The 23,658-nt window shown below is 41.4% G+C and overlaps 1 pseudogene; it reads left to right on the plus strand.

Moving 5' to 3' along the window:
* The first annotated feature begins 658 nt into the window (after positions 1 to 658).
* LOC124519710 (heterogeneous nuclear ribonucleoprotein A3-like) lies at positions 659 to 1,718 on the plus strand (annotated as a pseudogene).
* The last annotated feature ends 21,940 nt before the right edge of the window (positions 1,719 to 23,658 follow it).

The raw sequence follows: 23,658 nt of genomic DNA on the forward strand, positions 1-23,658 counted from the left end.
ACATGTGCATCAACCACACAGATTTATTTGTTAGCCCTGGTCTGATTACTTGGAAGGGCTGCCTGGAACTTCTCTTGGTTGAGAACATTAAAAAATTAGATCCAGGGGTGCATCCAGCTCAGGTCATGATCTCATGTTTCATGAATTTAAGTCCCACATCAGTCTCTGTGCTGATAGTGTGGAGTCTGCTTTGGATTCTATCTCTTTCTGTTTCTGCCCCTCCCCAACTTGCACTTTCTCTCTCTCTCAAAATAACTAAAATTTTTAAAAACTTTAAAAAAAATTAGATGCATTAGAAGAACTGTAGAAATCTGCAACAGAAGGAACAATGATCCATGAGAGATGGAATTATTATTCTATCAGACACTAGGTAAATAGCTGAAAGTATATTTGGTACTACTTATTTTTTTTTAAATATAAACATGCACTTACTAGTACATGTGTAGACAAATCGGGAAGAACTATATTTGAAACTACAAACATGAAGTAAAATAACACAGAGGATATTTATTTTGCATGTTAATTGAGAATGCTGTTATTTTGTACATTTCTTTATTAATTGTTTTTTTCCCCAACAAGCATATATAACTTTGTAATTTAAAAAGAAAAAAAGAGCCCATATTGAACTTGAGTTGTAAAAGGTGAGTCTGGTCTCAAAATGGAAGTAAAATCACCACCCATTGGGACCCAGCTCAACTCCAGCCCTCAGAGGGAGGAGGACCATGATCCAAAGGAACCAGAGCAGTTGAGAAAACTGTTTATTAGTGGTTTGAGCTTTGAAATTATAGGTGATAGTTTAAAACAACATTTTGAAAAATGGAATACACTTACAGACTGTGTGGTGATGACAGGCCCCCAAACAAAACTTTCTAGGGGTTTTGGTTTTATGACTTACTCTTGTGTGGAAGAAGTGAATGCAGCAATGTGTGTTCAAACACACAAGGTTGATGGACATGTAGTGGAACCAAAGAGAGCTGATTTAGAGAGGATTCTGCAAATCCTGGTGCCCATCTAACTGTGAAGAAAATTTTCATTGGTGGTATTAAAGAAGATATAGAAGAAAATAACTTGAGAGTCTACTTTGAAAAATATGGCAAGACTGAAACCATAAAAGTTATGGAGGACAGGCAGAGTGGAAAAAAGAGAGGATTTAATGATCATGATACAGTTGATAAAATTGTTGTTCAGAAATACCACACAACTAATGGGCCTAATTGTGAAGTGAAAAAGGCCCTTTCCAAACAGGAAATGCAGTCTGCTGGATCACAAAGAGGTTGTGGAGGTGGCTCTGGCAACTTTATGGGTCATAGAGGAAACTTTGGTGGAAGAAGAGGCTATGGTGGTGGAGGTGATGACAGCAGAGGTAGTTATGGAGGAGGTGATGGTGGATATAATGTATTTGGAGGTAATGGTGGCAACTATGGAGGGTTATAGTAGTAGAGGAGGCTATGGTGGTGGTAGACCAGGATATGGAAACCAAAGAGGTGGTTATGGTGGTGATGTTGAAGGATATGATGGTTACAATGAAGGAGGAAATTTTGGAGATGGTAACCATAGTGGTGGTGGGAACTATAATGCTTTTGGAAACTATAGTGTACAACAACAATCATGGAGCCATGAAGAGGGTGAGTTTTGGTGGAAGAAGCTTGGGCAGTCCCTGTGGTGGTGGTTATGGATCTGGTGGTGGAAGTGATGGATATAGTAGCAGAAGGTTTTAAAATTTTTCAGAAGAGAAGGGCTATAGTTCTTAGCAGGAAAGGGAGCTGGGAGTTGTCAGGAAAGCTTCAGGTTACTTTGAGACAGTTATCTCAGATGCATTAGAGGAATATAGAAATCTGTCACACAAGGAGCAATGATCCATAGTCAGAAAGGTTACTGCAGCTTAAACAGGAAACCCTTCTTGTTTGCAAGAAGTGCAATGTATTGATTAATGCAATGTAGTGTCAATTAGATGTACATTCTTGAGGTCTTTTGTCTGTTGTAATGTTGTCTTTTTCTTTTTCTTTTCATTACATCAGGTATATTGCCTTGTGCTTTGTTGTAGTGGTACCAGGAATAAAAAAGTTAAGGGATTTTTAATTTTTCAAAAAAGAAAGAAAGAAAGAACAAGAAAGAAAGAAAGAAAAGAAAAGAAAGGAAAGGAAAAGAAAAGAAAAGAAAAGAAAAGAAAAGAAAAGAAAAAAGGGCACCTGGCTGGCTCAGTCACTGAAGCATGTGAAATTGATCTCAGGGTTATAAGTTCAAGCCCTGTGTTGGGTGTAGAGATTACTTAAAAAGTAAAAATTTTTAAATAATACAATACAATACAATACAATACAATACAATACCAGAGTGTGTTACCTAACCCATGTATCAAGTTAGTGCAACTTTGGTGGCCTCAAAATAGGATGATAGAGGTATCGGGGCTTCCCCACTTTTCCAGCCTCCATCAGTATACCAGTCCCATATCTAATAATGGCCTTTTTTCTCTTTCCCCAGTAGGTGCTAATTCTTTCTCCCACACTTTTTAATCCATGTCGAGGCATGAACTATAAAAGGCTAAGATGTATTCTACCCTATAATGAGGGTAGAACTCACAGGACTGGAGCAGATCCTTGAGACAGTCAGACCAGCATCTGTTGGTTGCCTTCTCCCTTAGTAACAGGACCCCAGTTTTGCACAAGTATCCACCTTTTCCCCACAAGACTCAGGAAAAGTTAGCTCTGTCCTGCAACTCCAAGTGTCTATTCCAGTTTATATATTCCAATCATCAGACCCTGTTCTAAGTATGATTTTTTTAAGGAATGGGCTAGTGAATAGGTCCTGTGAAGACCAAGATCACAGGAAAAAGAAAACAAAGTCGGAGCTCCTAAAAAATAATTTTGGTAATGTGTGGTCCTGTACCAGTAGAGGAGCTTACATTGGGGTATGATACCTGGAACTATCGAGGTCATTTTGTGGCTATGAGAGAGCATGAAACAGTAAGGATGGCAGAGCCAGAAATGGAAAGAGCGTGTTCACTGGAGCAACCAGCCCAACAATAAAATGCCTCAATATTTAAGCCAATTTCATATGTTTTTTCTGTTCCTGAGATCCAAAGGCCACAGGCATAATAGATGCCATCTTTCAGACATGACCAGTCTTCTCTGTGAGTTTCCATTTCCCTGGAGTTGACACTGAACTAAGAGTCACTAGTACAGGTGCAACATTGCTGACAGGTTGTGGCTGTGATAATGGGTGGATGTATGTGCCCAAGGATTGCTAAATATTTCTCAAGAACACTCCTGCTGGGTAGTGCAGTCAGGTGAGCATCCCACTCTTGATTTCAGCTCAGGTCATGATCCTAGGATCATGGGATCAGACCCCATATTGGGCTCCGTGCTGAGTGTGGAGCCTGCTTAAGATCCTCTCTCTTTCTCCCTCTTCCCCCTCCTCCACCCCCACTCTCTCTCTAAAATAAATAAAATAAATAAATATGTATTTATTTTTGTGTTTATTTATTATTTATTTATGTTATATTTATTTATATATAACACTCCTGCTATCAGCCACTACCATGCGTTTACTATTTAATCCTCATAGGTTTCCCTGTGGCAACATGGCCACAAAATAAGGAGTTACCAGCCAGCTCTGAATTTCAAGTTAGAATGATGGCCCTTAAACAAAGGATCTTTTATGACAGAAAATAGGCTTTTCTGAAAGAGAAAAGCTTTGTTGAGCTCCCAAAAGCATGAGTATTCATGAATTCAGAAAATAAATTTTGCCCCATATACTATAACACAGGGAAGACAGTGAGGTAATGTAAGAACAATTTTAAAGAACATGAATATTTTAACGTGAAACTGAAATGGAGAAATGTAGAATCCCATAAAGGTTAATTTAATGTGACAACTTGGCAAGGCCATGGTACCCAGATATTTGGTGAAGCACCAGTCTGGATGTTACTGTGAATGTATCTTTTAGATAAAATTAACATTTAAATCAGTACTTTGAGGAAAGCAGTTTACTTCCATAATGTGGGTGGGTCACATGTAATAAGTTGAAGGTCTTAAGAGAAAAGCAAGGGAGAAGGAATTCTTCCTGTAAGCTGACTTCAGACTGAAAACTGCAACATCACTTCTTCCCTGGGTCTCTATCCTGCCTTGCAGATTTTGGACTTACCAGATTCTACAATTGCATGAGCCAATTCCTTAAAATCAAGAGAGAGAGAGAGAGAGAGGTAAATAAATACATATAAATTGATATAACAAAATATCATACCATACAAGGGGTGGTTGAAAAAAATAAACATTTATTTTTCACAGTTCTGGAGGCTGTATAGTCGAAGATGAAGTCAGCAGATTCAGTGTCTGATAAGGACCTATTTCTGGTTCATTGAAAACCATCTTTTTACTCTGTCCTCACATGGCAAGAGGAAGGAGGGATCTCTCTGAGATCTTATACCAGAGCTCTAAATACATTCTAATCAACTGAGCACTTCCCAAAGGCCTCATCTCCAAATACCATCTCACTGGGGATCAGGTTTCAACATATGTATTTTGGGGGAACACAAACAATTCAGTTTATAGCATTGATATATGCATATAGTATTTATATATACACATGTATTTACATATATATATATATATATATATATATATATATCTTATTGACTCTGTTTCCCATGATGAGGAATTAACAGAAGATACTAGTAGGTGGAGGGATCTGAAAGTAGAAGAAAGCATGCCTCGCTATCCCAAATGTAGGCCAGAAAGAGCACACAGCCCTCAGAGAAATCCCCTTTCAGAAACAAGGAAATGGTGTGGGAGATGCCAGGTGGGCAGACCATGACATATTCACAAACCCTTCGTGGCCCAGGCCCAAGGAGAGAGCATGCATTCTAGGACAACCAGAAGTCCCAAGGGGCCAGAGAGGAATGAGGACATGGTGCCCAACGTAACTGGGAAGGAGATCAGTAGCTGAGACAGAGGGCAGACCAGGAGCTGCACACCTTCCCTCTATGAGGGAGAAGGGAAGAGACAGGAGTCACAGAGTGCCAAGGTTTCTAGGCTTTCCTGGAAAAACTACACTGTAAACTGCAAGCGACTGAAGCAAAACACCTGGCAGAAACGTGATGTGGCAGGGAGGGGCGGTGCTGCATGAAGACAAATGAGTTTTGGAAAATAAAGTTGTGAGTTTGCATTACTCTTTGTGAGTCCTTGGACAAATGCTGCTACCGTGTTTTCCCTCATTTCAACAAGGGCTGTCTCTCTGGGGCCAGGACGGCCAGGGGGACCACATCCCCTTGGCTGTCACATCCCCAGTTGAGATGGATTTCTGTGGGTTTATGAGCCCGGTGCTCCAGAGACCCCAATTCTTGAACCTCTACACCTGTGATATGGATTGAAGATTTGGCTGGTGGTACCAAAAAAAAAAAAGAAAAGTTGTCAATTCCTGCTTTATAAAAGATGAGCCCTCCACATGAACATCCTGTGCACTGTATGTGGAGAAGATTGTTTTGTTCCCATTTAACCTTTGTCTGCGCTTATAAGCCTGTCTCTACATTTACTCTTTACAAGGAGGTTTAGAGTCAGAGACCCTAGCCATGTATGGCCTCGTCTACTTTGAAGTGATGACCCCTCTTACTGCTCCTCAACATTTCTGGAAGACACATTCCAAGTTAGAGCAAATTGGGAGCTTTTGTTGCAAACTTGGAACTAGAAGGGAAATATAAACATTCTGAAAGAAAAACAGATAAACTTCTCAGAAGTAGTAGGTGGGTATGGCATGATTTTATGAGCCCTACTTCCATTGACTAAAAACTAGTGACTGAGCCATTTATAGTTTATTTTAAAATTTTTCACATGAGAGAAGGTCAATTCAATCCCTTCAAGACTTTTATTTTCCCCATGCATATTTTTTGGTGCCTTTTCTAATGTTGTCTCCTTTTTTAGTCAAACAAGCAAAGAGTGGCAGTGGGGAGAGAGAGCCAAACCAAAAACCAAACTCAACTGTAGAGAACAAACTGATGATTACCAAAGGGGAAGTGGGGGGATGGGTTAAATAAGTGATGGGGATGAAGGAGGGCACTTTGGGGTAGCTGGGTGGCTCAGCCTGTTAAGCATCCAGCTCCTGATTTTGGCTCAGGTCATGATCTCACATTTCATGAGTTCTAGCCCCGTGTTAGGTTTTGTGCTGACAGTGCAGAGCCTGCTTGGGATTTTCTCTCTCTCTGCCTCTCCCTCTCTCTCTCTCTCTCTCTGTGTGTGTGTGTGTGTGTGTGTGTGTGTGTCTGTCTCTGTCTCAAAATAAATAAATCAATAAGCTTTAAAAAAGGGCATTTGTAGTGAGTACCAGGCATTGCATGCAAGTGTTGAATCACTATATTGTACACCTGAAACTGATATTTCACTGGATGCTAACCATACTGGAATTTAAATAAAAACTTAAGCAAAATAAAATAAAATGTTTAGTTAATTCTTCCTTAGGAAGCAAAGCAAATCTTAAGCCTCACAGTGTGCTTACTTTTTTTAATTAGTTGCCAACATATGAAATCAGAGATTTTCCATGAAACAGATTTCAGTTCTCTATCTAAAACTAAGAATTTTGGAACCAATCCAATCATTGTTCCATCAACAGACAAGGAGCCAGGAGCTAGGACAGCCCCGTTGAGCCAGAGTTCAATTCTTTAGTTTTCTGCAGTCTCCATCCTCCTCTGCTACCTCAGAGACTCTGTCCACACCTCTCATTTATATTGCCTGCTAGGAACTGTAAGATTGTGAATCCCCAGTTCCTTACTCTAAGCCGTATCTTTTTTTTCTTTTCCAGATTTATTGAAATATAATTGATTAATAATTGATAATTGATTGACTGAATATTGGTTAATAATGTGTAAGTTTAAGATGTAAGATGTAGAGCATGCTGTGTTGATATCCATATGTATTGTGAAATAATTACCACAGCAAAGTCAGTTAACATATCCATTATTTAACATAGTTATCCATATGTATGTGTGTGTGTGTGTGTGTGTGTGTATGTGTGTGTGGTGAGGACATTTACAATTACTGGTCTAACAAATTTCAAGTATACAATACAGTGTTATTAACTATAATCATCATGCTGTACATAAGTACTGGGGAGTACCTACTCATCTTATAAGTGAAAGTCCTACCTCTAAACAAAGAAAATAAACATTTCAAGTTTCTTCATCAGAAAGAAAGGATATTTGTTCAGTTATAGGATAAAGTTCAGTTATATGTCAGAAGAAAACAGTTATCTTAGTACACAGTGATAGTGTTATTCACAATAGCCAAAATATGGAAACAGCCCAAGTGTCACTGACTGATGAATGAGCAGGTCAACAAAACATATTCTATACACCCCCCCCGTGGAATAGTATTCAGCCTTCAAAAGGAAGGAAGCTCTGGGGGCTCAGTTGGATGGGCATCTGACTTCAGCTCATGTCATGCCCTCGTGGTTTCTGGGCTTGAGCCCCACATTGGGCTCTGTGCTGATGGCTCGGAGCCTGGAGCCTGCTTCAGATCTGTCTCCTGCTCTCTGCCTCTACCCTGCTCATGCTCTATCTCTCTCTCAAAATAAATAAATATTAAAAAAAATTTTTAAACAAAAAAAAAAAAAGGAAGGGCACTCTGACATAGGCTGCAACGTGAACAGTGAGGACATCATGCTAAATGAAACAAGCTGGTTGCAAAGGACAAATACTGAGTGATTCCATTTATATAAGGTTTCTACAACAGTCAAATTCACAGAAACAGAAAGAATGGTGGTTGACAAGGACCAAGGGGATATGGGAGTTATTTAATGGGTACAGAGTTTCAGTCTGGTTGGTGGAAATGGTTGCACAAAAATGTGAAAACACAGGGTGCCTGGGTGGCTCAGTCAGTTATGCATCCAACTCTTGGTTTCAGCTCAGGTCATGATCTCACAGTTCATGAGACTGAGACCCACATCAGGCTCTGTGCTGACACTGTGGAGTCTCCTTGGGATTCTCAATCTCTCTCTCTCTCTCTCTCTCAAAATAAATACATAAACTTTTAAAAAATAATAATGTGAATATATATAACACTCCTGAACTATACAGTGAAAAACTGGTTTAAATGGTAAATTAAGGGACACCTGAGTGTCTCAGTCGGTTGGGTGACCGACTTCGGCTCAGGTCATGATCTCATGGTTTGTGAGTTTGAGCCCTGCGTTGGGTTCCGTGCTGACAGCTCAGAGCCTGGAGCCTGCTTTGGATTCTGTGTCTCCCTCTCTCTCTGACCCTCCCCCATTCATACTCTGTCTCTCTCTGTCTCTCAATAACAAATAAATGTTAAAAAAAATGTAATGGTAAATTTATGTTATCTATGTTTTCCACAATTAAAAAAAGAAAAAGAAAACAGTTATTTTGTACATTTCCACCTTCCATTTTCTCTCTCACTTAGCCCAGAAGAGAGTAAATAGGAGTGTAGCATAAATGCTACTTTTAACACTCAGAAAGCTAAAATTAAGCAATTATATTTCACTTTATCACATACACCTGTATAAATTGCAGATGGATTGAATACATAAAATTTGTATGTAAGCATAGAGAAAAGACTGGAAAATAGACACACTGAACAGTTTTGCCTCTTACATCATCCCTAAAAGAAGTTACTGGGTGGGGGAAGATATTTCTGTCATGCAGCTCTGTATTGCCTCTGTTATAAAGTAGTTCAATGGCTTTTTAAAAATAATAATAAAGAAAGCTTAAAAGGCTTCCTGTTAAAAAGGGCAGAGGAGAAACCTCCAACCCTTGTGTCATCTCTGAAATCAACCAAGAACAGGAAAGAGAAACAGAAAAAAAGCTTCCACTTCTATGAAGTCACCCAGGCACCTGGAGCTGATGGGGTGGGGTGGGGCAGAGGGAGGGAGACCCTCTGCAGGAAATAAAGGGAATTCAGGGTTTTCCAGAGTAGGGAACACACACAAGTGGGAGGGAGCCCCTCCAGCCCCACCCTCATTGGAACCATAAGGTCTAGGTGCCAGGCAAACCTCTGAACATCTTTGAACTCTGTGTGCCCCAGTACTGGCAGGCTTTGGGGATGTACAGAAACACACCTTTTTCAATAGCGGGTACCTGTTTCCAGTGTGGAGTGAAATTGTAAGACAGTAGAAACCCAACCCATACTGATGCTAGTCAGCTGAGAAGTCCAAGTTAAATCACCCAAAATGTGTGGCATTTGAGTTTGATGTGAGTCCAGGATACTTCTTGTTATTCAGGAGGGAACCACACCCAGCAGAGAGGGGTTGTAATTGCTATTGGTGCCAAACGGAAAGAACCTACAGATGCTACTAGGCTGTGTTGCCTGCACTCACTAGAGAAAATCAAGATGATGCTTTTTCCCATCCAAGCTCACAGGCCCCTGAGCTATAGTCACAGAATCCTTGAGGATATGTGAGAGTCCTTTCCCAAAAAACTTTTTTAAAAACAGCTACATGAATGGCGCCTGGGTGGCTCAGTCGGTTGAGCGTCCGACTCCAGCTCAGGTCGTGATCTCATGGCTTGTGGGTTCAGAGCCCCACATTGGGCTCTGTGCTGACAGCTCAGAGCCTGGAGCCTGCTTCAGATTCTGTGTCTCTCTCTCTCTCCCCATCCCCCGTTCATGCTCTCTCTCTTCTCAACAATAAAGACAAACAAACAAAAGCAGCTACATGAAGGGCACCTGGGTGGTTCAGTAGGTTAAGCCTGGAACCTACTTCAGATTCTGTGTCTCCCTGTCTCTCTGTGTCCCCCACCCCAGCTATTTATTCAAAAATAAATAAACATTAAAAAAGAGTTTTTAAAGAGCTACATGAGGGGCACCTGGACAACTTACTCGGTTGAGTATCCAACTCCTGATTTCAGCTCAGCTCATGAACCCAGGGTTGTAAGATCAAGCTCTGCATTGGGATCTGCACTGACATCATGGAGCCTGCTTGGGACTCTCTCTCTGCCCCTTCACCCATTCACACTCTCTCAAAATAAATAAATAAACATTAATAACAATAAAATAAAATAAAATAAAATAAAATAAATAAGAGCTACACCAGGAAAAATTCTGTTGTTTCAAAGAAAAGTGATTTTCTTTTAAGGAACCATCATGAAAACTATGTAAACATAATTTAGGATCAGAAAACAAAAGGAGAAAAGGCATATCTGGCAAACAAAAGATAATGAAGAACACTCAAATACAGTAAGTAGGATGCCACAAAGTATGTAAAAATAATGCAATGGGCATGATAGTGGCCCCTACACATGTCTACTTGCTAATCTTCATAAACCAGGAATATGTTATGTTATATGGCCACTGGGAATTAAGGCAGTGGATGGAATTAAGCTTGCTAATCAGTTGTCCTTAAATGAGGGGGAGTACCCTGGATATTTCAGGTGGGTTTAATATAATCACAGGGTCCTTAAGAGGAGAAGAAAGGGATGGAAGACTTCAGAGTGATTCCTTGTGAGGATGATTCATGGAGGAGGACTCTGGAAGCTGGAAAAGACAAGGAAGGAATTTTCTCCTAAAGCCTCCAGAAAGGAACACAGCCATTAAAAAGTTTTTGCACAAAAAGGCAACTTATTGAGTGGGAGAAGATATTTGTAAATGATATATCTGATAAGGGGTTAATATCTACATACATAAAGTACTTCTAGAACTCAACACCAAAAATAAATAAATAAAATAAAAATAATCTGATTAAAAAGGGCCAGAGGACCTGAATAAACATTTTCTCCAAAGAAGACACCCAGATGGCTAACAGACACATGAAGAGATGCTCAACATCACTCATTGTCAAAGAAATACAAGTCAAAACTACAATGATGGGGCACCTGGATGGCTCAGTTGGTTAAGCGTCCAACTCTTGGTTTCAGCTCAGGTCATGATCTCACAGTTCCTGAGTCCAGGTCCAAGCTAACAATGTGGAGCCTGCCTGGGATTCTCTTTCTCCCTCTCTCTCTGCCCCTGCCCAACATGTTCTCTCTCTCTCTCTCTCCCTCAATAAATAAATAAACTTAAAAAAAAAAACTATGAGAATGCAAACTGGTGCAGCCACTCTTGAAAACAGTATGGAGCTTCCTAAAAAAAATTAAAAATAGATTTACCCTAAGACCCAGCAATTGCACTACTAGGTATTTATCCAAGGGATACAGGTGTGTTGTTTTGAAGGGACACATGCACCCCAATGTTTATAGCAGCACTATCAACAATAGCCAAAGTATGGAAAGAGCCCAAATGTCCATCGATGGATGAATGGATAAAGAAGATGTGGTATATATATACACACACACACACACACACACACACACACACACACACACAATAGAGCATTACTTGGCAATCAAAAAGAATGAAATCTTGCCATTTGCAAGTACTTGGATGGAACTATAGGGTATTATGCTAAGCGAAATTAGTCAGAGAAAGACAAATATCATATGACTTCACTCACATGAGGACTTTAGGAGACAAAACAGATGGGGGTGCCTGGGTGGCTCAGTTGGTTAAGCATCTGACTTCAGCTCAGGTCATGATCTCACAGTTCGTGGGTTTGGGCCCTGCGTCGGGCTCTGTGCCAACAGCTGAGAGCCTGGAGCCTGCTTCAGATTCTGTGTCTCTCTCTCTCTCCCTCCCATGCTCATGATCTCTCTCTCTCTCTCTCTCTAATAAATAAACATTTAAAAAAGAGAGACAAGACAGATGAACATAAGGGAAGAGAAGCAAAAATAATATAAGAACAGGGAGGGGGACAAAATATAAGAGACTCTTAAATATGGACAGCAAACAGAGGGTTACTAGAAGGGTTGTGGGAGGGGAGTGGGTTAAATGGGTAAGGGGCATTGAGGCATCTACCCCTGAATTCATTGTTGCAATATATGCTAACTAACTTGGATGTAAATTTAAAAAAATAAATAAACATGGTTAAAATTTTTTTTAAAAAAGTTCAAAAAAACCCAACAACTACAATGAGATATCACTTCACACCTGTCAGATTGGTTAAAAAAAATTTTTACATTTATTTATTTTTGAGAAACAGAGACAAAGCGTGAGTGGGGGAGGGGCAGAGAGAGAAGGAGACACAGAATCTGAAGCAGGCTCCAGCTTCTGATCAAGTGGTCAGCACAGAGCCTGATGCGGGGCGCAGACCCACAAACTGTGAGATCATGACCTAAGCTGAAGTCAGACACTCAACCGACTGAGCCACCCAGGCACCCCAAGATTGGCTAAAATTAACAAGACAAGAAACAACAAGTGCTGGAGAGGATGTAGAGAAAAAAGAGATCCAATATATACATAAATTTTGTCCCTGAAGACAAGAGCAAATGCAATAGAAAAAAACTTCAAAACAAATCAAAGACTTAAAGACAACTTTCCTAAAATAAAGTCATGCTTAAATCTACCAATTGAAAAGGCACAATATGTCTCATGGAAAAATGATTCAAGATGTACAGTATTTGGGCATATCTTTCAAAGACTGAGAAATAATCCAATAGGCAAAAGCAAACAGCTAAAGGCATTTATAAAGGATAACAATCAAGTTGCCCACAGACTTGATCAAAATCTTAGCATCATTTAACCGAAATCTTACAGCAAAGTTTGGCTTAAGAATTGTATATGCAGGGGCACCTGGGTGGCTCAGTCAGGTGGCTGAGTCTTGGTCTCAGTTCACGTCTTGGTCTCAGGGTCGTGAGTTCGAGCCCCGCGCTGGGCTCTGTGCTGGGAATAAAGCCTACTTAAAAAAAAAAAAAAAAAAAAAGGAAGAAGACTTGTATATATTCAGTCAATTCATTTAAGCAAACAGTAGTCAAGAAAAACATTTTTAAATACATAAGAACCTTAAAAATACCATCCCAATGCCTGTTTTTTTGGAAAAGGAGGGGAAACCCCCCCAACACACACACAACCTTGTTAAAGTAAAAACTTAAAGCCAACCTGTAACAAAAGAGAAAATATTGTAAAATGACACAGCAACTGAATTTGTTTTCATACTTTTGAAATTAAATTCCACTGTAATCATTTATACACATGATTTTTAAAAGCATGCAGTAGTCTAACCCTTATGTGGGAACAATACTAGTTAAACCCACTTTCTACCATCTCTATGGGGGGTGTTTTTATATCAGGTTAAGGTGCTCATTCCCAGCCTCCCTCACAGACAGGAGCGGCCATCTGTCTGTCACAATCCTGGCCCAGGACATTGTAGCCGAAGTTCTTGAGTTCCTTTTTAGAAAGCTCTTATGAATGTTCCACATGCAGAGAAGTTCCTGCACTGGGACCTGCTGGACTTCACCCTGTGGACTTCCTCATCTGGCTGTCCGAGTGTATCCTTTATAAGAAACCAACTGATAGATGATGGAAGGTTGGGGCTGGACAGAGCACCAGGGGTTTGCACCCCTATGAGCAGAGAGGCTGCAAAAGAACCAGACCATGAGGACACTGGATATGCTCTAAGCTGCACCATCTGCAAATCAGCAAATGTCTCTGAGGAGGAAAGTGGCTAACAATGCTGGGCTCATCTCCTGGTGATTCCTTCTGGTCAGGATCTCAGCCCTTCAAGTCCTGCCTGCCTTGTTCGCTGACCGTCAAACAGCCATGTGTTTATAAATCAAGCTTTTAGAGTCCCTCTTGGTGCAAGGTTTTGTCTGATATTTGCTATTCATCATAGCCAGAAGCAGAAGTTTTGCTTTACATGGAGACTTTGCTTTTCCATGCAAGGAGTTTCAAGATTATGATTAAAAATTAAATGGTCTAATAAATACCATGAATATTATAAGGGGAAAAAATTTACAGTGTTTCACTTCTAGAATGGTACTGTGAGGAGCCCCAAAGACCCATTCTCAAGACAAATAACCACAACTGGTAAAAATTGTAAAAACAACAATCACTTGGGGCACTTCCTTGGGTGGCTCAGGCGGTTAAGCTTTCGACTTCTGCTCAGGTCGTGATCTCACAGTTTGTGGGTTCAAGCCCCATGTTGTGTTAAGTGCTGACAGCTCAGAGCCTGGAGCCTGCTTTAGATTCTGTGTCTCCCTCTCTCTCTGCCCCTCTCCAGAGTGCAGAGATGAAATAAATAAATAAATAAATAAATAAATACACTTTAAAAACATATTACAAAAATAAAATTTTCTGAAAATTGTCCTAAAGGTAGATAGCAAACAAAGAAGGGTTTACTCAAGAAAATCCAGTAAATCTTTTATTTATTTATTTATTTATTTATTTACTTTTGAGACAGATGGAGAGAGAGAGAGAGAGAGAATCCCATGAACATCAGAGAGAGAAAGAAAGGGAGAGAGGGAGAGAAGCAGGGCTCACCTGAATTGGGGCTCAGACTTGCCTGATTCAGGATTCAAACTCATGAGCCCTGAGATCATAACCTGAGTCAAAGTCAGAAGCTTAACTGACTGAGCCACCTAGGTGCCCAGTCCACTAAATCTTCATAGGAACAGTGAGAACCTGTGACCCTCAAGCCAGAAGCACTTCCTTCTTACCCATCCTATCTGCCCTGTCTCCTCCCTGGCAGGAGGAAAGCTCCAGTCTGGGTGAATGAAGTCAAGAAAATATGGCCCCCTTTACCCTCATCTCTCAATCCAGGCATATAGTATGTCCCAAGAAAGGGAAGGGACAAGAAGCCAGTATTCCTCATCACCCCCTCAATTCCAAGCTGCAGAGGACAAATTCCTGTCTCTACCTGTGGCATGGTAAGCTGAGGGCATGTAACCCCACTCATTCAGGGTAGGTAGGCTTCCATGCCTGCAACTTCTACATAGACGTTCTCAGCAGCATTGTTCATAAGAGCCAAAAAGTAGAAGCAAACCAAAAATCACCAGCTGCTGAGTGTATACACAAATTGTGGTATGTCAACCTAATGAAATGTTATTCAATAATAAAACATAACCAATCACTGACATATATAATTACATGGACAATTTAAAAAAATAATGTTTATTCATTTATTGAAATAGAGAGAGAGCACGAGTGGGGGAGGGGCAGAGAGAGATTGAGACATAGAATCCCAGACAGGCTCCAGGCTCTGAGCTGTCAGCAAAGAGCTGGATGCAGGGCTAGAACTCACAAACCACGAGGTTATGACCTGAACTGAAGTCAGATGCTCAACCGACTGAGCCACCCAGGTGCCCCTATATGAATGATTCTTAAACATATGTCAAGAGAAAGAAGCTACGCAGACAGAAAGTATGTACATGGTCACCTAGGACCAAGGATTTGGGAGGAAACAGACAGTGATTTCTAGTGGGCACAGAATGTTCCCCACTAGAACACTTGTGGTCATGAAAATGTTCTAAAATTAATTGTGGCAATGGTTGCACAACTCCACGAATATATTAAAATTTTTTGAACTGCATGCATACTATATTTTTTTTACTGAATGAGATACTTTAAATAGCTGAACTGTAAAGGCTGTGACTAACACTGTATCAATAAAACTATTATTTTTTTAGGTTCTTATTTTTAAAAAAGGAAGATCATTGAAGTGTGCCTTTTAGAATTTGTTCTTTCTCTTCTACCTGCCAGGAATGCAGCTGCCAGAACCTGAGGGTACGAAAGGTGTCTTGGGGCACCTGGCTGGCTCAGTCAGTTGAGCATCAGACTCTCGATTTCAGCTCAGGTCACGATGTCACAGTTTGTGAGTCCCAGCTCTGCGTGGGGCTCTGCACTGACAGCATGGAGCCTGCCCTGGACTCTGTCCGTCTCCCTGTCTTTCTATTCCTTCCCCACTTGTGCTCTCTTTCCAAATAAATAAACATTTTTTTAAAAAGAAGGAAAAACTTGAAAGCCATCTTGAATCTATGAAAACAAAAACCGTGTGCCAAGGAAGACTGCACATAAAAAATTGAAAGAATCTGGGGCCTCAGTGACACCATGACCTTGTCACCTTCCTCTGAATAGAAAACACACAACAGACTCTTGTTTAAGTCACTGCAATTTGGGCTTTTGTCCAGTGCATCCAAGCAACAATCCTAAACAACTGCTGTCTCGATCCCATCCCTCTCTCAGAAGCACCTACTTTCAATGATTTGGACAGTCTTTCCCGCATCTCTTTAAATCTGCTTATACTGCTATTGCTTGATTTTTCAGTTTTAGACCTTGTCCATTTCCTTTTATGACAGTTGCAGATCTAGTTATGTTACATCTATTCTCTACTTCCTGTCCCTCCTTTCTATCAGCATAGTTCATCACACTTTAATGTAAACCATTCAATTTACAGATTTATGGCTTTGCTCACGCTCTTCACTGCAAAGTCAGGGACTGTTCCAAGATTATCTTCTTATATGTTGTTTCTTTTTCTTTTCATGATTTAAAAATTGCCTATGTTTTTTCATATTTTTTGTTTGTTTATTGTTTGGTGTATCTGAACACTCCATTACATATGCTATCAAACCATCAATCCTATGAGTCTCTCTCTTTTTTAAAAACTTTATTTTGAGAGAAAGAGAGCGTGTGCATGTGCATGTACATACTCGCATACATACATGCAAGTGGAGGAGGGGCAAAGATAGAGGGAGAAAAGAGAATCCCAAGCAGGCCCCACACAGTCAGCACAGATCCTGATGTGGGGCTCAAACTCACAAACCATGAGATCATGACCTGACCCAAAGTTGAACACTTAACCGACTGAGCCATCAGTTGCCTCTCTCTCTCTCTGTCTCTATCTCTGACTCTTCTGAAAACTGTCCTCCAGGTTGTCAATTCTGACATAGCTTGGACAGGTTTCTCACTAGGTCTACAAGGTCATCTATCCAGAACTTTTCCTTGAGTGACCTGTGTCAGTGCCCTCATTTCTAGGATCCCATATCTTTTCTCTGTCTTGATTTACTTCCTTGACTTGCAGAAGTACCTCTTCCAGTAGCTCCCTGAGAAAAGAATCATCTGATAAATTTCCTGAGCCTTTCATGCTGGACAGTGTTTATAATTGTCCTCACACTTGATTAATAGTTTATCTAGGTTGAAAAATTTATGTCAGTGATCCTTCTAGCATCAAATGTGGCTTTTGAGAAACACAAGGACATCCATATTCTTGTTCCTTTCTATGTGATTTCTTTCTCTTTGCTAATTTTCTCCTCTTCTCTGGATGCTTATAAGATCACTTCTTCCCTGGCCCTAAAATTTCAAAACAATATGATTATTTTATGCATGGATACTCAAGGAGCCATTTTTTTAAATTTTTGTTAACGTTTATTCACTTTTGAGAGATGGAGGGAGACAGAGCATGAACGGGGAAGGGTCAGAGAGAGAGGGAGACACAGAATTGAAAGCAGGCTCCAGGCCCTGAGCTGTCAGCACAGAGCCCGACATGAGGCTTGAATTCACGAACCGTGAGATCATGACCTGAGCTGAAGTTGGACACCCAACCAACTGAGCCACCCAGGCGCCCCTCAAGGATCCATTTTAATTTGAAAAAGAATGCTAACCAGTACTGGAAAAACCTCTTAATATGATTTCTTTGATTTTTGCCCCCCTCCCCCATTTCCTCTGTTTTATTTTTCTCAATCTCTTAATAATTGACTTTTTAAATTTTATAATGTTTTATTTATTTTTTGAGAGAGAGAGTGTGTGAATGGAGGACAGACAGAGAGAGAAAGATGATCTGAAGCAGGCACAATGCTGACAGGCTCATAGCAGCAAGCCCGATGCAGGGCTTGAACTCACAAACCAGGAGATACTACCTGAGCCAACCACTTAATCGACTAAGCCACACAGGTGCCCCAATAATTGGCTTTTTAAACCTTTGGTTTTTTTTAATGATAAGTTGTAGACAAATAGGAAATGCCATCTAACATACAAAACCACAAAACGTGTTGAAACTATCCTAAAATATGTGAAAGCAAAGTCTGAATTGTACAATTTTGGGGCAAATGTGATTGAGCATTGGGCAATCTGGTATTAAACTGACTTTTGGGCAACTGACCCCGTTCTGACTACAGGGATATTAGAGAGGGCCTCCTGCCTGCCAATACACTTCCCCAAGCTTCTCAGCTCATGTCTAGAACTGCCTTCTCACATAACAAATCCTTTTGTCCCGTGTAAAAAATGCAGAGCCTCAAATTCACATAACATAAACAGGTCCATCCATGCCACCTCTGAGGATAGATATTGGTAAAAAGAAAGGCAGAATTTTGTATTTGGAAGAAGAATCAGGGTGGATGGAAGTTCATGTTGCCAGTGGTTGACCTTGATGAGAGAGAAAGAGAGGTTTCAGGGCTGGAAGAGGATGTGCAGGGAATAATCACGGAGGAGACCCCGAGGAAAAGAAAGATGCTTGTCTATGTGCAGGGCAGAACACCAGCATCTTCACCTCTATGACGCAGGACATAAGAGGCCTCAGCCTAGATCAAAGCTCACTCACTCTCTTTCGATAGACATGTAGGTTGTTTCATGTTCACTACTGTGGATAATGCCGCATGAACATAGAGACATCCCTCTGACATCCTGTTTTCATTTCCTTTGGATCTAAACTCGGAAGTGGAATAGCGGGATGGATATGTGGTTCCATTTTTAGTTTTTTGAGAAATCTCCATTCTCTTCTCCAAAGTAGTTGAAACAATTTTCATTTCCACTGACAGCACGCAAGAATTATGGCCAGCAATGCTGTTTTACACACTTGAAAGTTGCAAAAACGGTAGATATTGAATATTCTCAGCAGTAAAAGAAACGGTAACTATGTGATAGATGGACTTATTGGCCTATAATACAGCCTTCTAATATTTTTTTCATATTTCTGTAACTTTTTTGTTCAAAGCACAATATTATTGCAAGATATTTTTAAGTATGATAGGAGGGCTTTTGTTTTGTTTTGTTTTGTTTTAATCAGCCTGGGGCACCTGGGTGGCTCAGTCATTTGAGCATTCAACTTCAGCTCAGGTCATGATCTCATGATTTGTAACTTGGAGCCCTGCATTGGGCTCTGTGTTGACAGCCGGGAGCCTGGAGCCTGCTTCTGATTCTGTGTCTCAGTCTCTCTCTGCCCCTCCCCACTCGTGCTCTGTCTCTCTCAAAAATGAATAAACATTTTTTAAAAATTTTAATAAAAATGGAAATTTTAAAAAAAATCAACTTTTAAGGTAATGTTGAACAGTGACAAAGATTCTCACCTGGATGGAAATTCACTCAGGTTCCTTTGAGGCATTTTTTTTTTTTTTAGTTTATTTATTATGAGAGAGACAATGCGAGTGGGGTAGGGACACAGAGAGAGAGAGAGAGAGAGAGAGAGAGAGAGAATTCCAAGCAGCCTCAGCATCGTCAGCACAGAGCCCGATAAAACTCACCAATGGCAAGATCAGGACCTGAGTCTGACACTTAGCTGACTCACCCAGGCGCCTTCCTTTAAGCCTGAAACTGGCCCTCACCCTGTGTTCGGCCTGCCAAGCCAGCTTCAGCAGGATTCCTGCTAAATCATCCTTCCACCCTTGCTATAGGATCACCTTGGATATCTGATCAGGTTTCTCATCCCCCACCCTTGAAGTCTAAATCCGATGGGCCTTTAGCAAGAATCCTGTTAGGTTGGTTTAACCAGAATCCTCCTCCCCTTGATGTGTCCTCTTAGGAATTTTTCAGCCACTGACCCGCCACTCTTCTCAGTGGCTGTAAATGCCCAGCTATCTTTACTGTATTTAAAGTTGAGCCAGCTGTCTCTCCCCTACTGCAATACCTCCATTACAACTGTCCCGTGAGGTCTTCCTTAACCACTTTAGCAAGTGTCAGAATATTTTTTCTCTTTATCAATGACTGTTGCTCAAGCTTCTAATCGTAAAAAATGCCCCAGTTCATCTACAGTCCCGGAGGTGAGATTATTGTGCTAAGAAACAAAACAGAAGTTAAAGTTTTGCATCTGATCAGAGAGCTCCATCGCTGTATCCTTTGCACGCATAGAAATAAGATATCATTGCACTAAATACAGACACGGGTTTCTTCCAGGTAACCATTTAAAACATGCCAGTTTTGTAACCCTGCTTTGTCACTCCTTCTCCTTCTTCTTTCTTAATACACTACTGGATTCTCAAATCAAAAACAGGGGCGGGGGTGGGGGGAGAAAAATGGAAGTGGCCTCAAACTGCTGTTGCAATACTTTTCCCACATTTTGGGCACTTCTCCTTTCCAGAACCTGAGTGCAGCCACATCTTAAGCTGGGGGAATCTCAACACCCCCAGTCTCTCTGTCTCTGTGTCTCTCTGTATCACTCTCTGTCTCTATCTCCTTCTCTGTGTCTCTCTGTGTATTTCTGTTTCTCTGTATCTCTGTCTCCATCTCTGTCTCTCTGTATCTCTCTGTCTCTCTCTTCCTCTCTCTGTTTCTGTCTCTCTCTCTCTGGATCTCTCTCTCTCTGTGTCTCTGTCTCTCTCTCTGTCTCTCTGTCTCTCTCTGTCCCTCTGTATCTCTCCCTATCTATCTCTCTCTCTGTCTCTCTCTCTCTGTCCCTCTGTATCTCTCTCTCTGTCTCTCTGTCTGTCTCTGTTCCTCTGTATCTCTGTCTCTCTCTGTCCCTCTGTATCTCTCTCTGTCTCTCTGTCACTCTCTCTGTCTGTCCCTCTGTATCTCTCTCTCTCTCTCTCTCTCTCTCTCTCTCTCTCTCTGTCTCTCTCTGGCTGTCCTGCATCTGCAACCCTAACAGCTGACTAGGAGCTTCCTGTTTTAACTAGGGGTTGGGGAGAGATGGGGATGCCCCTGACTTCATTCCTCCTGCTGTCTGCTGCTCTCCACTGGTCATGGCTGTTAGTCAATCCTGCACTGTCCTCCCAAAGTGGAGAGAAAAGGAAGAAAAGGAAGGGCAGAGGAGCTTGCAGGAAAAAGGAGAAAGTCACTCACTGGAGGACAGAGTGCACGTTGCGTTGACGCCACTAGAAGAGTGGCACGGGAGGAGTACTGGTGGAAGATGCTGTTTTTCTGGAGGAACAATAGAGCTGGTGCAGGGGTGGGGCGGGACAAGTGCATACAATGATGATTTTGATGCTTCCTGGGAAATAAGTCATGTGGTTGCAAAAGCCATCAGTCCCGAAATCTGAATCACACGTCCTCCACCCAACACTCTCCCCAGAGAGCCTCACTCTTCCAGAAGGGAAGGGATATGACTCTTCTTCTCTGCTGCAGTTGGTCAGCCCATGGGTCCCTCTCTAGATCCTCTTCCTGCTTCCAGAGGCCATGGGAGGCAAGCCCATCCTCTACTGGGAAGCTGGATCAAAGGCTCTTTACACCCTTTTCAGAGCTGACCGCTGGCTGTCTAGGAATCCAGGAACACCGGTGGAGGTTGTGACTTCATACACTTTCAAAGATGTGCTGTAGCCTCCCAGTGACAGCCTGTAATGTTATATCCTTTATTCAGATAAAGTACCCAACCCTACTCATGCCCACCCCTCCACAATATTTTAATCTGATTGTGTGGTTCATTCCTCATACCTGAACAGGAAAGCAGCCAAACTCTGGGCCAGGTAAGAAGAAATCCCATCTCTGGAAACTCAGCCCCACACGGCAGACCACTTATTTTGGAGGGGGGACCTCCCCTCCCTCCACCCTCACTTAGGGCCACAAATGCCTCATCAAAACCCATCCACAAGAAGGCTCCTGAAAAGTCACTTTCAATTGTTTAGAAATGAAGAGACATTAGAAACTATCCCTTTAACTGGGACCCCGAAAGGTTGGCTTGCTCAGGATTTAAAAAACTTGCATGTCTAGACCACCAGTACTCAAAATATTTGGTCTCAAGTCCCCTACACTTTCTCAAACAAGAGAACTCCAGATGGCTTTTGTGTGAGGATCATATCTGTCAATATTCGTGGTGTCGTAAATTAAAACTAGGAAAGATGTTAACTAAATTATTACTTTATTTTAGGGGCACCTGAGTGGCTCATAAACGTTAAAAAATTAATTAAAATAATAATAAACACATGAACCTAAGTAACATGTTTTTCTTAAAAGTAACTGCTTCCTCAAACAAATTGCTAGTAGGAAGAGTACCATTGGCTTACATTTTGCATAGCTCATGAATGTCCAACTTAGTGAAAAATAGCTGAGTTCTCACATTGGCTCCTGTATTCAGTCTGTTGCAATATCATACATCATGCAGCCTACTGACAATTTCATAGCACTCTGTTTTTTCTTTAATTATTGTTAAGTTTATTTATTTATTTTGAGAGAGAGAGGGAGGAGTAGGAGTGGAGGGGGAGTGAGAGAGAGAATCCCAAGCAGGCTCCACACTGTCAACACAGAGCCTGACACAGAGCTTTATCTCACGAGCTGTGAGATCATGACCTGAGTGGAAATCAAGAGCCAGACTCAAGAGACTGAGCCACCCAGGTGCTTCTGATGACTTCAAATTATTATGAAAATAGTTTTAACCTTGCAGATGCCCTGAAAGGATGCCAGGGCCCCACAGGGTTTCCCTGACCACATTTTAAGAACTGTAGCTATACATCTGGGGTGAGTGTCTCCCAAACTCTACGTGCTGCTTTCACATCCTTTGTCATTATTGCACATCATTATGTTAACCTCTGACCTAACAAACAAAATCAAAATTTTGTTAGAGCTTCATAGAGAAATCTGGAGACTGTATTAGAGATGACGAGACTGAAAAGAGAAGTTGGATGAGTCACTTCAAAAAGATGGCCAGTGCTCTCCTCAAAGACACTGAACCAGAATTACGGAAGACGGGTTCATATGTGACGTGGATCGTGCATTCACAGAGCCTGGTGCTCCAGATGGGAGCTGTGCTTTGGGCACCGAACTGTTTTTCCCATGGAAACTCTATGTGATACACCCCAGGGGTGAAAAACCATTAATTTAATGGTAGTTAGGTCATGCAGTTGGGGCCAACCAGTGAGCTGGGGATTTTTTGTCTTCGCTCCATTATTAGGAAGCCCACAAAGAGAAAGTCCTGCAGGAGGGGAGCTTGGGTCCTGGACCCACAAAACGAAGAGTGGGCTCTGCAAAACTGGGTGCTGCCCATCTACCCCTTCATTTTCCTGCTTCTCAGGGCCACTTAACTCTGTTTTGCTCCATGTTCTCCTGCCTAAGCCCTCTGCTCCGTGACTGAAGGAAGGTGCTCGTTTCTTCCAATTTTAATCCAGATATGAGGAATACAAATGCAAAATTGCTAGGCACCCACAAACCCCTGGGTCTAGCACATCAAAAGGAAAAAAAAAAGGCAGGGGAAGGGTATTCAGTTGATTCCAGGGCTGTGGAGATTTTCCAGTGTTAAGAAATTGCTTAACCTTGTGCAATGTTGGTGGAATTGTAAATCAGTACTGCTACTATGAAAACAGATAGGGAAGTTCTTCAAAAGATTAAAAACAGGGGTGTCTGGGTGGCTCTAGTCGGTTGAGCGTCCGACTTCAGCTCAGGTCATGACCTCGCGGTTCACAAGTTCGAGTTCGAGCCGCGCATCGGGTTCTGTGCTGACAGCTCGGAGCCTGGAGCCTTGTTCAGATTCTGTCATTTCCCTCTCTCTCTGACCCTCCCTGCTTGTGCTCTGTCTCTCTCTCTCTCAAAAATAAAGAAGCATTAAAAATTTTTTTAAAAAATTAAAAATAGAACCACCATATAAGCTAGCAATTCTGAGTATGTATCCAAAGGAAATGAAAATCATGTTGGAGAGATATCTGTATTCCCATGTGCATTGAAGCATTATCACAAAGGCAAAGACATGGAAACAACCTAAGCATCCATCAACAGATGAATG

This window comes from Lynx rufus, unplaced genomic scaffold (assembly GCF_022079265.1).
Source record: "Lynx rufus isolate CCGP_SWC_20201006 ecotype Redwood Valley unplaced genomic scaffold, mLynRuf1.p SCAF_1, whole genome shotgun sequence".
Lineage (NCBI taxonomy): Eukaryota > Metazoa > Chordata > Mammalia > Carnivora > Felidae > Lynx > Lynx rufus.